The following is a 9,100-nucleotide window of genomic DNA, read 5'->3' on the forward strand; positions in this document are numbered from 1 at the left end:
AGGCAGATCCTCTCCCGGGTGCCATCCCTTGAGCTGATTCATCTTCAGGTCATCTCCATTTGGAACAGTTTGTGAAAACAATAGGTTACACCACCAGTGGTATGCATTTACCTCCAGGTCAACCTCTGTTTTACCTTGAACTAGTACTCTGGCCATTGTATCGCACAAACTTGGACATAAGATAGCTGAGTATAAGACTCTGCAATTTAAGGATTGCATGCCCCTGAGCAAATGATTTCAACTCTCAGAGCCTATTTCATCTTCTGGAAAATTGGGGGTGAAAATACCTACTTCGCCAGGTTAGTTTAAGAATTCAGTGACTTAGTGATTAGGAAACGCTTAGCAGAGTGGCTTGTAAAAGTGCTCAGCATAAAATCCTGAGATAGCTCTTGAAGATGGGTCCCCTTCCTCCTCCTTCGTATTGGTTTCCAATGCCTGCCCTTTGGGTCTGCCTGTGTTCCAGCCTCTTTTAAAGTTCCATTCTCATTTGACTTTTCCTGAGGCCTTACCTCCCCCCGCCCCTCCCCCCTTCCAAAAGACACAATGCCTCTGATTTCAGGAAACAATTTCCTGCCCCAATAAGCAAAACATTCTAGGCATATCTCAGGCATTGCAAGTTAATGGTGAACACCAATACTGCCTTTTGATGTTTGTTTCCTAGGGAGTTTTATTCTGAGCTTTATTATGTCTGCATCTTTAATGAGAAATGTATTCTGTTGCTATGGCATATTGAAATTCATGCCTTCCTCTGGAAGATGGAATTGTCAGTGCCCACCGGCCTCAGGTTTTCCCTAGGGCATTATGAGATTGAGATCTAGTGGTTTATGAAACTACACTTAATCAGATAAATCTCACCCTAAACTCAGTGTCTTTGATCTCTAATTTCTGCATTTTAATTTTTCCTGCAGTTCAGTGGCACTGATTTACTGAAGCCGCTGCTAGCAACAATTTGTTCTGACCCGCTACCGTTTTAATAGTTCCTGCCGAAAGAGGTGGGGATACAGTGGGAAAGGAAATGAAGGGAGATTGGTGTCATTTATTTTAGGTGCTAAGGTGAGGCCCCCATTGCAGTAGGTAAAATGTGGATAAATAATGTTTCTTCTGGTGCTAGAATATTTCTACGACCAACCCTGGGTTCAGTTTATCTCTCCAGGCTCTTCTGAGCAGATCTCATTTCCAGTATCTCTGAGCTGGTGAAATGTCCTTTCAAGTGATTCAAGGAAGGGGCGCCTGGGTGGCTCAGTTGTTAAGCGTCTGCCTTCGGTTCAGGTCATGATCCCAGGGTCCTGGGATTGAGCCCTGCATCGGGCTCTCTGCTCCGCGGGAAGCCGGCTTCACCCTCTCCCACTCTCCCTGCTTGTGTTCCCTCTCTCGCTGTGTCTCTCTCTGTCAAATAAATAAGTAAAATCTTTAAAAAAAAAAAAAAAAGTGATTCAAGGAATTTAACAAAGCGCAGAGTCTTTCTCATTACGCTGCAATGATGCACAATTTTCTGTTCGCATTCAGAGCTCCAGTGTCCTGAAATGTGAGCTCTACTTTTGAAATCCCTATGCATGATGTCACTGCGGCTCACAAGTAAGACAGGATGCTCCCAGAATCTAACAAGAGTGGTGCTGCGGGTGACCTGTCACTCTCATCTGAGATCCAAATAAAAGTCAGACATTTTAAACTCTACCCCCTACGTTCAATCTAGAATTGAAGAGGAAATAAGTGGGGTGCCTGGGTGGCTCAGTCGTTAAGCCCCACCTTCGGCTCAGGTCATGATCCCAGGGTCCTGGGATCGAGCCCAGCATTGAGCTCCCGGCTCCGCGGGAAGCCTGCTTCTCCCTCTCCCACTCCCCCTGCTTGTGTTCCCTCTCTCGCTGTCTTTCTCTGTCAAATAAATAAATAAAATCTTAAAAAACAACAACAACAATATATTTAAAAAAAAGAAGAAGAAGAAGAAGAGGAAATAAGCATTCGAGTCCAGTGAGTCCATGGACCAGTAGAAACTTAGAGAAAATTTTCAGCAGTACCAGGAGGTTGCCAGTTTTTCACTTGCTGGTTTTTTTTTTTTTTGGTATTTATTTATTTATTTATTTATTTATTTATTTTTATTATGTTTAGTTAGCCACTGTATAGTATTTCACTTGCTGTTTTAAGGATGTTAAAAATCCAACTGCTGATGCCTATCACCATTGTTTTATAAAAGAAAGCCCATTTTAACATAACAGTAGAAAGGAGAAGTCTTTTTTTTTTTTTTTTTTAGAGGTGTGGGTACAGAGGAAGAGGGAGAGGGAGAATTTCCAGCAGACGCTCCACTGAGTATGGAGCCCAATGACAAGGGGCTAGATCTCACAACCCTGAAATCATAACCTGAGCTGAAATCAAGAGTTGGACACTCAACCTACTGAGCCACCCAGGTGCCCCTAAAAAGGACAAGTCTTAGAATTTAAAATAAACAAATTTGACTTTTTTAATAACTCATTACATAATTTCCCTCTCCCTCTCTCTCTCTCTTTCCCCTTCCCTCCTTCCTTCTCTGCAAAGGAGTTGAAAACATCATCAGAGATCAGCACTGGTTTGGGAATCACCAATAAAGAGAACGTCCTCATTTTAAGATGAGGAAACCAAGGCTCTCTCAGGTGAACTGAATTAATGAAAGCTGGGACTAGAGCCCAGATCTCCTGGCTCCTCATCTAGTATTTATTTGTTCTGTCTTCTCTGTAATGGAATTCAGGGTAATGGCCCAGAGGTACAGCAAGATCCTGGAGTGTCTTCTTCATCATCAAATACAATGATGCTGTCTTCTATAAAGTTATGATGTTAAGTTCTGTGGTCTAATTCTTTAAAAAACAACATGTGTAAGGAGATTCTCTAGTGACTAGCTCAAGAACTTGTTCCTGAGGGATTTCTTACTAGTCTTTAAAACCAATAAAAACAAACAAATAAACCCAGAAAGTTAAAATTGAGGTCACCCATAAAGATTCCTCATTAAACATTTATTGTACATTTAAACAGTGTGTTGAGGAGTTTTGGGGACTGGTGGAGCCCATAGTTTGTGGTGGTTCTAGAATACCCTTGACAAAAGCAAAAGATCGAGTCACTAAATTGTGTGACTTAACACACCACATTTCTCATTTTCCATACCCTTCTTCTTCTTAGTGTCTCCACATTCTAGTCTCTGGCCTCAAAGGTGAAGAGACACATCCTAAGTACTACATTTTAATTTTGGTCCTCCTTCTCCAAGTTGACCCAGGGTATTTGGCCCTGTTGATGAGTTACTATCTCTTGGAACTACCCCCCAACTTTGGGACCCATTCTTGGGGAGCCCCATCCTGGCTCTCCTTCTACTTCTCTGCCTCCTTTGATGACTTCCCTTCCTCATTCTGACATCAAACATGGACATTCCCTAAGATTCCATCCTTAAACCTTCATTCTCTATAAACTCAAATTTTCTCCTCTCCTATGATCACCATCTCAAGCCACCACCACTTCTAAGCCCACATCTTTATTATCAGCTCTTCCAAGTTCCAAAGTCACTTTCCTAACTACAGGCTGAATATTTCCAACCATGTGTCACCATTTCCTCAAACACAACATGACTAGAACAGAATTCATTACATAAGTGAGGACCTTCTCTACTAATCCCCTTCTCTACACCGACTGGCTTCTTCTTCTGGCGTCTCTCTCTCTCTCTCTCTCTCTGTTATCTGTACCACCATCCATGGAGGAACAATCCCTGGAACCAGGGACACGGGCAAGGGAACCAGCAGAAATGCTGAGTGCCACTCTGTCAAAATAAGAGGACACACTGCTCCTCCCAGTTGCGCCACCCCTGCTCTGGCCTCCCGACTGAGTTTGGGATGTAAGAAACAGGTAACATCTCCAATAAAGAGTTACCTCTAAGTCGTCCAGACTTAAAAATTTAAAAGCAAAGACAGGATTCAGGAGTTAATGAAAGAAAATGAGCTTTGCCAAGGAAGGCAGCTGTGATTCTTATCCAATGGGCAGCATGTCTACCTGGATCAATAGATTTCAGTCTCTTCATCAGAGAAACCCATGCTTTGAGTCCTGCCACCAACACATATTAACTTTGTGAACTCAGGTAACACAATTAACCTTTCCTTGCCTCCATTTCTTTTTATGCAAAATGAAAATAAAGTAAAAAACAGTTAATTGGGTGGCTGAAGAATTGAAATAGTCAATATCTGTAAAGCTTTTAGAGTAATGATTGGTAGTGAACAGATGCTGAGTTACTATCTGGTTTCCCCAGAAGCAGACCCTGAAACAAGTCTTTGGGAGATGATCCCAGGAAATACTTGTCATGGGGAAGTGAGACAGGGAAAGGAAAGAAGCCAGCAAGGGGTAAGTTATCAAGCCAGTCACCACTGTGAAAAAGTAGAGCCTAATCTCAGAGGACTCTGGGAGTCAGTGAGGAACACCTACCTCAGAGTCACCCCCGCTGAAGGATAAGGAAGCTGGGGTATTTACATGCTATCTCTTGTCAGTCAGTGGTTGAAAGCTGCCGCCAGGTGTGTGACTTCTCTGGGAGATTCCTTAACCCTTAATCTCCCACCTCCTCTAGCTGCCAGAGAAAGCCCTCAGGCAGTTGGAAACTGGGTGGGCAAGTACCCTACAATGGTAGAGTCCAAGGCGATACAGGAGGACATTGTTTACGCTCAATAAATACGCTATCATCATCATCACTGAAGTCCAAAGGCAAAACAGATGAAAGCTGGGCTTCTGGCTAAAGATAATGGGAGGGAGAGGGGGTTATGAGCCCAGGACTTGGCACTGGGAGCCCAATTCTCTCATCCCAGGTGAGGTACCTAAGTCAACTCTATGGAATCTCAGAGATCCACAGAGTAGTTTGTGGATCACAATTCATGACCTACTATTTGGAATGATTGGAAGAAGGTAAAAATCCCCTTCTATGCTTGAGGAACTGCAATTTAGTTTTAGAGACAAACTATACGCTTCGTATAGTAAGGTACACAGCAAAGGAAGTTAGGACTTACTAGCGTCCAAAGAGTTGGAGCAGGAGTTGTTTAGAGAGGTGAGATTGCCATTGGCTGGGGCAATCAGAATAGGCTCCACTGATTGGATTAAAGAGGATTAAACTAAGCCTTATAGGATGATTTGTTTTCAATTAGAAGAACAGAGCCATGGTAGAATTTCCAGGACGTAGCAATACACTGATTGAACCCAAGAGTTCACCTGATCTAGATGCTGGCTGTCAATATTGAAGGCCTGGGGGCTGGGACCACTGTTTAACACAACTCTTCAGTTATCCTGCAATTGCAAAGTGCTTTTTGCTAGTGGTGATGCCCTTCTCCCCAAACCACCAATCTCAGGCAGATACAGCTTTCAATCTCTCTCTCAACTACTTCACTGGCCTTCCATTTTAAACATTGTCTCTAATATCATAATGATAGCTATCAACAACTTTGTGAAGAAGGCATTTACGTCGCCATTTTATAGAGGAGGAGATTGAGATTAAGGGTTAAGGAATCTCCCTAAAGTTTCACCACTAAACTTGGGTTGGCAAGTACCCTACAATGGTAGAGCCCAAGGCGATACAGGAGGACAGTGTATCTGATTTCAAAGCCAGACCAAATCACTATGCTTTGATGCCCACAGGTCAAGCAAAGCAAAGAAAAGGATCTCTTTGTTACTTTAAATTGGGGATCATCAAATTAGATCTTGCAGATTGATCCAAAGCACTTATATTTATAGGCTGTTTAGTCTCCCTTAGTGTCAACACAGCTATGGGGACTCTTTCTAAGGCTACATCTATCTTAGCAGCTGCTGCCAGCTTATGGAAAACAAATTGGGATGGGACAAAAGAGAAGAGACTGAAATTCATTTGAGTGACAGCTTTCTTACCTTGGTCAAGAGATGGTACATTTGTGGCATTCTTGGATCTCTAGGAGTGGAAGAATTCCTTGAGATCTGAGTTCAGCCCTATTTCTGCAAAATTGCAAGGCTTTTTCAGTACTTAACATTCCATCTGTTACCTTTTGGCAGTTGTTTTGCTTTAATCAAAGGTACTCATTACTCTCATTCTATGAGGCCTGCATTACCTTAATCCCTAAACCAGGCAGAGACTCCATCAAAAAGGAGAATTTCAGAGTGATATCCCTGATGAATATGGATTCCAAAATCCTCAACAAAATCCTAGCTAATAGGATCCAACAATACATTAAAAGGAATGGGCGCCTGGGTGGCTCAGTCATTAAGCGTCTGCCTTCGGCTCAGGTCATGATCCCAGGGTCCTGGGATCGAGTCCCGCATTGGGCTCCCTGCTCAGCGGGAGGCCTGCTTCTCCCTCTCCCACTCCCCCTGCTTGTGTTCCTGCTCTCACTGTCTCTCTCTGTCAAATAAATAAAATCTTAAAAATAAATAAATAAATAAATAAAAGGATCATCCACCACGACCAAGTGGGATTTATCCCCGGGATGCAAGGGTAGTTCAACATTTGCAAATCAATCAATGTGATATAGAACACATTAATAAGAGGAGGGAGAAGAACCATATGGTCCTCTCAATTGATGCAGAAAAAGCATTTGACAAAATACAACATCCTTTCCGATTAAAACTCTTCGGAGTATAGGGATAGAGGGAACATTCTTCAAGTTCATAAAACCCATCTATGAAAAACCCACAGCGAATATCATCCTCAATGGGGAAAGGCTGAGAGCCTTTCCCTTAAGATCAGGATGACCACTCTCACCACTATTGTTCAACATAGTACGAGAAGTCCTAGCAACAGCAATCAGACAACAAGAAGAAATAAAAGGTATTCAAATTGGCAAAGAAGAAGTCAAACTCTCTTTTTGCAGACGACATGATACTTTATGTGGAAAACCCAAAAGACTCCACCCCCAAATTACTAGAACTCATACAGCAATTCAATAATGTGGCAGGATACAAAATCAATGCACAGAAATCAGTTGCTTTCTTATACACTAACCACACAACTGTAGAAAGAGAAATTAGAGAGACGATTCCATTTACAATAGCAACAAAAACCTTAAGATACCTCGGAATAAACCTAACCAAAGAGGTAAAGGATCTATACTCTAGGAACTACAGAACACTCATGAAAGAAATTGAAGAAGACGCAAAAAGATGGAAAACTGTTCCATGCTCATGGATCGGAAGAATAAACTTTGTTAAAATGTCTATGCTACCCAGAGCAATCTATACCTTCAAAGTGCTGGAACAAACAATCCTAAAATTTGTATGGAATCACAAAAGACCCCGAATCACCAAGGAAATGTTGAAAAAGAAAAACAAAGCTGGGGGCATTACATTGCCCGATTTCAAGCTATATTACAAAGCTGTGATCACCAAGACAGCATAGTACTGGCACAAAAACAGACATACAGACCAATGGAACAGAATAGAGAGCCCAGATATGGACCCTCAACTCTATGGTCAAATAATCTTTGAGAAAGCAGGAAAAAACATGCAATGGAAAAAAGACAGTCTCTTCAATAAATAGTGCTGGTAAAATTGGACAGCCACATGCAGAAGAATGAAACTCGATCATTCTCTAACACCATACACAAAGATAAACTCAAAGTGGTTGAAAGACCTCAATGTGTGACAGGAATCCATCAAAATCCTAGAGGAGAACATAGGCAGTAACCTCTTTGACATAGCCCACAGCAACTTCTTTCAAGATACATCTCCAAAAGCTAGTGAAACAAAAGCAAAAATGAACTTTTGGGACCTCATCAAGATAAAAAGCTTCTGCACAGCAAAGGAAACAGTCAACAAAACAAAGAGGCAACCCACAGAATGGGAGAAGATATTTGCAAATGACATTACAGATGAAGGGCTGGTATCCAAGATCTATAAAGAACTTCTCAAACTCAACACCCAAAAAACAAATAATCAAGTCAAAAAGTGGGCAGAAGATATGAAAAGACACTTCTCTGAAGAAGACATACAAATGGCTAACAGACACATGAAAAAATGTTCATCATCATTAGCCATCAGGGAAATTCAAATCAAAACCACATTGAGATACCACCTTACCCCAGTTAGAATGACAAAAATGGACAGGGAAAGAAACAACAAATGTTGGAGAGGTTGTGGAGAAAGCGGAACCCTCTTACACTGTTGGTGGGAATGCAAGTTGGTACAGCCACTTTGGAAAACAGTGTGGATGTTCCTCAAAAATTTAAAAATAGAGCTACCCTATAAACCAGCAATTGCACTCCTGGGTATTTACCCCAAAGATACAGATGTAGTGAAAAGAAGGGCCAGATGCACCCCAGTGTTCATAGCAGCAATGTCCACAATAGCCAAACTGTGGAAAGAGCCGAGATGCCCTTCAACAGACGAATGGATAAAGAAGATGTGGTCCATATATACAATGGAATATTACTCAGCCATCAGAAAGGATGAATACCCAACTTTTACATCAACATGGATGGGACTGGAGGAGATTATGCTAAGTGAAATAAGTCAAGCAGAGAAAGACAATCATCATATGGTTTCACTTATTTGTGGACCATAAGGAAGAGCATGGAGGACATTAGGAGAAGGAAGGGAAAAATGAAGGGGGGGGAAATCAGAGGGAGAGATGAACCATGAGAGACTATGGACTCCAAGAAACAAACTGAGGGCTTTAGAGGGGAGGGGGGTGGGGGGATGGGTTAGCCCAGTGATGGGTATTAAGGAGGGCACGTACTGCATGGAGCACTGGGTGTTATACGAAAACAATGGATTGTGGATCACCACATCAAAAACAAATGATGTACTGTATGGTGACTAACATAACATAATAAAATTAAAAAACAGACAAACAAACAAACAAACAAAAACAAAGGTACTCATTACTTGAAGCTTCCTTTCACTATATGGGATGTGTTAAAGATTCATTCATTCATTCATAGTAAGACAGCTTGGAAAGCTAGAGACAGCTTCATCTACATATAAGAAAAGGGAGATGATCAATAATCACCCTTCAATTTGGTCTTTCCTTTTGCAGACAGCCCACTCCTCCCACCCCAATCAATGTTCCCAGAACAAAAGTCTCTTCAAGATTCTGGAGTAGATCACAGCAGATGCAGCCTTTGCTCAGGATTCTTTGTAAGTGATGGCT

This window comes from Zalophus californianus, chromosome 6, assembly GCF_009762305.2.
Source record: "Zalophus californianus isolate mZalCal1 chromosome 6, mZalCal1.pri.v2, whole genome shotgun sequence".
NCBI lineage: Eukaryota > Metazoa > Chordata > Mammalia > Carnivora > Otariidae > Zalophus > Zalophus californianus.